Raw genomic sequence first — 6,004 nt, 5'->3', positions numbered from 1 at the left:
GCAGGTGAATTGTAAGCACAGCTTTTCCCTGAATGCATATTGTGAAGTACTACTACAACTGCTTGATAGGCCCGAGGCTGTCTACGTGCAGTGAATTTATAATTCTGTTTTTACAATGCTGAACTCATAAATGTGCTCATCCTGCTGTTGAAAATGTTGCTGTTGAAAAAAGTTGGTAAAACTGAATACAATTAGCAGTAACAAGTACGAGCTGCTGCTGATCTATGGTTGAAGTGTCTCCAACATGAACAACCCTAACCTTGACATAGTGGTAGGTTTTATTAGGAACATACACAGTTATAATGGGAAGACAACCGAGTGACCAACTAGCATGGTGATGAGGTGGAAAATGTTTTTGATTTTATCCAGTGGTTTCCATAGTGAGGGTCAACTAAGCAAGACGGGTTGCAGTTAAATTCCAGTTTCCTTATTTGTGTCACAGTGTAATTTGTAATTCAATTTGCTTTATTCAATGGGAATTATGGGAATTAAATTGATTTTGGCTTGTTTTAAAATTCATTGGACTTTGAAGCTGAGCGAAAGTTTGGGAACTGTCGATTTAATCAACTTATTGTTAAGCTGTCAAGCTTTATTGTCGTTACACAGTGCACTTAGACGAGAAGGACTGTGACCAATAAATTAAGCACACAGTAAATAAACAAAACTGGGAAATGCCACGCAGTGTACAACAAGACGGAAATGTCCAAAATTAAAATGTCTTTTTTTTTTTTTCAAAGTAGTTCTTACCTGAGTTCCTAACAAAACAGAAAATTCCGTTCAAATTAAACGTCCAAAATGACATCATCATCATACATTGTAATGATAACTCATCTGAACAGAACAAAAATATTCTAAAATAGCCAATATTCTTCTAAAACTTGAGTTTAAATACATAATGTCTGTAAACAAAAGTTAGTAACTTATGCAAGATAAATAAAAAGTTATATCTAAAAAGAAAACTTTAGGTAAAATTTAAATTGTGTTGTGGAAGACTTAAATACAAATGTTGTTCATGTTAATCCAACCAAAAAGATCTGTCCTTAATCTCAGGTTTAAATGAAATGTTTCATTTATTTGAATTCATACATATTGTCTATAAGGCATTTTACTTCAGAAGGCGCCTTCTATCATTAAATTTTATAGAAAAGATTCTTAAAGCTTTTCAACTTGGGAAAAAGAACTGTTCTACAAAACCTGGACAATTTGCATGAATAATTTATTTTGCAAAAAAAGACAGAACAAGAAGAGAGGCTGAGTGGACAAAGGATTTATTCATTCATTCTGTTTCGTTATATCAAATATTTGTGCTCTCCCGCACACTATTTTCTGGATGCTGTGACAGGTTAACTGCCTTCCAAATTTAACAGACAAGAAAAAAAAAAATCAATGAATAAATAAATCTTCAAATGAAAATATGGTTTTCAAATCAACTAGCTTGGCCAAAATCACATTTTCCTCCACAGCTCTTACTCGTTAATCTTCAGGGAGACAGTGATGAGATACGCAGATATGAAAAGATTACGTTAAAAGAAAAGTGAGGGTTTAACAATAAAAAAGATTAACTGTGATAATTGTGATGAGGTTGATAACAGTTGATCGTGATTATCGAAATGAATCAATCTAACTTAGACAGTATGTAGCAATAGTAGGTTTTACGTATGCTATTACGTTCTGTAATGATGGTGACATTTACGTTTAAATCTTTGAATGTAATTATTTATAATAAATTTTAACCCCTTTTACTTTTAACAAATTGCACTTTTTCTTGAGGCATCACTTACAAACCCAACTCTGTACTGAAACAAAAAAATGTTCCAGTCAATTTTCTGTCAGTAAATGGGCTGCTTCCAAATAGTTCCTACAATCATCATGCAGAAGCTCAGCTTCCATGGCCACCCACTGTTCCATTGACTACCAGGGAAGATCAGTTCCTGAGTTCCAATCAGCACGTAGAACCGGGGTAAAAAGAACAATTTTGAAGTGCTGCCACATTGGAGTTCATTGATATTGAGCTGTTACAGTACAGGGTTTGATTTTCTCCGCCGCTACTGAAGGTACCATAAGGAAATAACATCAGATGATCTGTGATAAACTGATGATTCTAAATGACTTTCTCTAGTGTATTTTAGAAACTTAAATGTAAATAAAACAATAATTTACTAATTTATTTTATTTTATTTAAACCTTTATTTTTCCAGGTAGTTCTTTGAAATTTAATCTCTTTTGTTAGCGAGATCTGGACTTTTTTTTTTTTTTTCTATTTTATCAGCTTCCTTTGCTGCAACAATGCAAATGTTACTGGAATGTAGAGTAAACAATGGTGCAAGAAAGAAATGAAGAAAGAAGGATGTTCCTTTGGTGTCCATCTAGAGAGGGCACGAGCGGAACAAATCACAAGGGCAGACTGTAACAGCACAGATTATTCCACCAGTGTGAAGTGGAGAAAATTCGTTTTTGGACGGTGTTCATCATGTCTGAGGAGCCAAATGTGATTGCTTATTCCCAGTGGGTTTCGCAGAGGATGAAATCGATCACATGTGAGGCCTCAGATTTAGAAGTGAAACTGTTGCACAGTGAAGCAGAAACACAACTTCAAGGGATTTCATTTATTGTGCTATCAAGGATAAGTCTGATGAGTTTTTGGCAGGAACAATGAAAAACAAGTCTGAAAGTTGATTAGCCAGTGAGGTGACTAACAAAGTCACGTTACGCTTTGGGGTGGAGGCATGCGTTGGACTTATGTTTTAGCTCCTTCTTTGGTTCCCTTTGGAACTAGTCAGAAATGTTTCAGACTGAACACAGACTTTAACAATAAACCTTGAGTTTTTCCAACAGCTACGTCTATACTACAGTGTGAACTTTCACCTGGTTTCTGTGCATCTTGTAGAGACGTTCGATGGACCTTTGCTGATTATGACTAGATGTTCATGTTTTGTTTTTTTTATTTTGGTATACTAAAAGAACTGTTTGATTGCCAAGCAAGTGAACGTATATATTTCTAGACGACTTAAATCCATACATATCATCCATGTATAGTGTGTAGTTAATACGTGTAGGTGCATGGGTGTATTTTATTTAACGTTTTATTTAAGACCCAGGAAAGACAAATAAAACACTGTGCACAGACAAACAAACTAAATAAATAAATAAATAAATAAACACTCAAGCAGAGAACAATTACACGTCAAGCATCCTTAGAAAGGGTAATGACATCTTTCAGAATCTGGCTCCACTCTTCTATTCAGAGCTAAAAAGAGAATTGCACACATTGAACATGGAGTACTTCTGCAGCTAATTCTATGCCACAGGTGCAGAGTATAATAAGCTCTCACTTGACTTTGTGTATGAAACTGACAAAGCCTGGTGTTATAAATATAACTGTATCCTATGGCCCCTCAGCTCTTTGTGTGATTTCATCGCTCTCCAGGTAGTGAACACTTCTTACTCAAGCCCGCAATTTTATGTAAAATATTCACAGACAAAAACAATGTGTTGTCTCATTCACAAGCAACAGACTCTGAAGAGCAGTTCGCTTCAGTTGAATAGGTTATCAGTGCGACAGTTAGTCATTGTGACACAAACTGAATTTGATGTAATAACTCTTTCATACAGCCTCTGTTTAACGCGTTTGAGCTACCACAGCTTATCAGTGTGTCAATGGATACAGTTCTATTTCCCCTGTAGAGTTTAGGAGCGTGTGTGTATCTGTAGCAATTCAATAATTCCAATATTATCGGCTTTGAACAGACAGACGTTATCACCATGTCAAGACGCTGACACTCTGTGGATCAATTTTGTTGTGCAATCAGCTAACCTAAAAAAGCATAAGAACTTTCCTAATTATCAATGCTCCACCCCTTTAGTATTTTTAAAGTTACAGTTTCAGAATTTTCATAATAAAATACCTTTAAATTTGGTGTATTTATTGGTTTGGTATCAAGAACTGGGTAAGGCTTAAGATGACTGTACACAAGCCAAATCTGATCATGTTGTGCTACTAGAAACTTTTCTTTTTACACAGAGGTGAAGAAACTAAACTTTTATGACAAGTGAACTTTATGCCTCTTCATTAGTCTGGTTTTGTTTTTAGAATTATGGCTCTGAATCTGACATTTAGGACTGAAAATAGATGTGTGAATGTGAGTGAATCATCATGACAAACTGCATTACCTGTATGACTTAGCCAACAGCACAACTGTTTCATGAACAATATGAGCTGTGCTTTAAAACTGTGTGAAAATACATTGCTTTAATCAGATTACCTTAGATATCTTCTTCTTTTCCACAGTTCAAATCCTTTACAGCCACTCAGTCTTTCTTTATTTTCCAAAACATATAAATCACTTGCTTACCTTTCAGCTTGTGATGTCTTTCATCTATTTTATTTCTCTTCAGCCTTCAGGGGCGAGGTTTCAGGTCTAAGTCAAAAAAATGACAAGTCAAGAGCGTCAGGCCTACAGCATGAGGAGCGGAAAAGATTTATATGTAATGAAAACTCCTGGAAATGTGCCCTGCATGGGATCAGCTGTGTAAGATGAAATTCTTTCTTAAAATATCAAGTACTTGCTAATAGTTTTTTTTTATTTACAAAAGAAAATCTTACTTTAAAGAGTCAAAACTTTGTTTATAGTATATACCGGAGTGGGCCCCTTTTTCTGCCGGGAGTTTCATGCCCAAACCAGGCCGACTTTGCTATGGAGTATATATATTGGATATATGATATGTCGATAATGAAATACAATAAAATCTTGTTTAAAGCTGAATTTAAAAGTGGAACACGGTCAATTTTACACTTGACGCAGTAGGTGGCAGTGATGTTCCTTAATGCAGACTTCTACGTTGGCTTCAGCGGAAAAGAAGAAATCAACACACAAGAAAACAAACAAAACACGCCACTACAAACATGAACAGACGCCAGGATAGTTTGCAACTGTGATTCATGGGGAAGTCACGGGTGAGTTTTAACGGGGGACGATAGTGGGAGTCCGCAACGCCGGCTGTAGCCTCTCACAAACTGTGCAGATCTTGGGATTTTCCAAAACCGCCGTCTCTCGGGTTTACCGTGAATGGTAGGGAAGTCATAAGACGTAACAAGGACTACAGTCACTTGGGTCGAGGTCCAAATTCTCGGTGCTTTATGAATAACATTTGCAAGGACGACACCGAAAAGGTACGTCTGTGCACGGTGTGTGCAGGGACAACATTTAAGGTCTACATCAAATTTTCATGGGTTTTCATTGTAGTCTTTGTTATTTATCTTGTGATCCGCTTATCCATTTTCTTGAAATAACCAAATAAAATAAAGTTGTGATTCACACTGATATTTCAATTTGATTTGGTTAATTCCAGAGTTAACCGAGTGTGGAGAAGTTGGATCCTAGCTAAAGGGACCTGAGCTGATCAGAAGGATTGCGTTTCTCCTTCCCCCTCTCTGGCAGATGTGGACCTGGTCAAGCAGAACACCTGTACAGGACAGCTAAGGTGAAAAGCAAAAGCCCTTTTTTGAATAGCATAATTTAAAAGGCAGGTTTGCACTTCTCAGGTATATTTATGTTTCTTATTCATGTACTATATTTAGACTTACTGTATGTTAGAACCAATAGACCTAAGATTATTTGAAATTTAACATGACTGAATGATTCTAAAGAAATATATACTTTTTTTGGTACGTCAACTTTTGATCACAGTAAAATACGATACCAATAAGTTCCTGAACAAATCTCCAAAAATAAAAGTTTCTCAAAAATGACTAAAAATGCACTAATTTGTCCAAAAATACTTAGATAAGCCAATTTTTGTTGTTAAAATTCAGAAAAAAATATACTTTTTTGGTACGTCAACTTTTGATCACAGTAAAATACTATACCAATATGTTCCTGAACAAATCTCAGAAAATACGTTTTTCAAAAATGAATAAAAATACACTAATTTGCCTTAAAATACTTAGCTATGTCCAATTTTTGTTTGATGTTGTTTGATATTTATGGATATTTTCACGATGGTA

At 35.5% G+C, this 6,004-nt stretch overlaps 1 protein-coding gene across 2 annotated transcripts in view; it reads left to right on the top strand.

Annotated features, from left to right (window-relative positions):
• Positions 1-5,876, top strand: part of htr4 (5-hydroxytryptamine receptor 4) — an 85,855-nt gene extending 79,979 nt beyond the window's left edge. For both annotated transcript variants that reach the window (XR_003051972.1, XR_003051971.1), the window contains one exon: positions 5,350-5,876. The gene's annotated coding sequence lies outside the window, so the exon portion shown is untranslated. The remainder of the gene's footprint in view (positions 1-5,349) is intronic.
• Positions 5,877-6,004: the final 128 nt, after the last annotated feature.

Source organism: Cynoglossus semilaevis, chromosome 15, assembly GCF_000523025.1.
Source record: "Cynoglossus semilaevis isolate Cse_v1.0 chromosome 15, Cse_v1.0, whole genome shotgun sequence".
NCBI lineage: Eukaryota > Metazoa > Chordata > Actinopteri > Pleuronectiformes > Cynoglossidae > Cynoglossus > Cynoglossus semilaevis.
The sequence above is the reverse complement of the archived record's forward strand: the minus strand, read 5'-3'. Positions and strand labels throughout refer to the sequence as shown.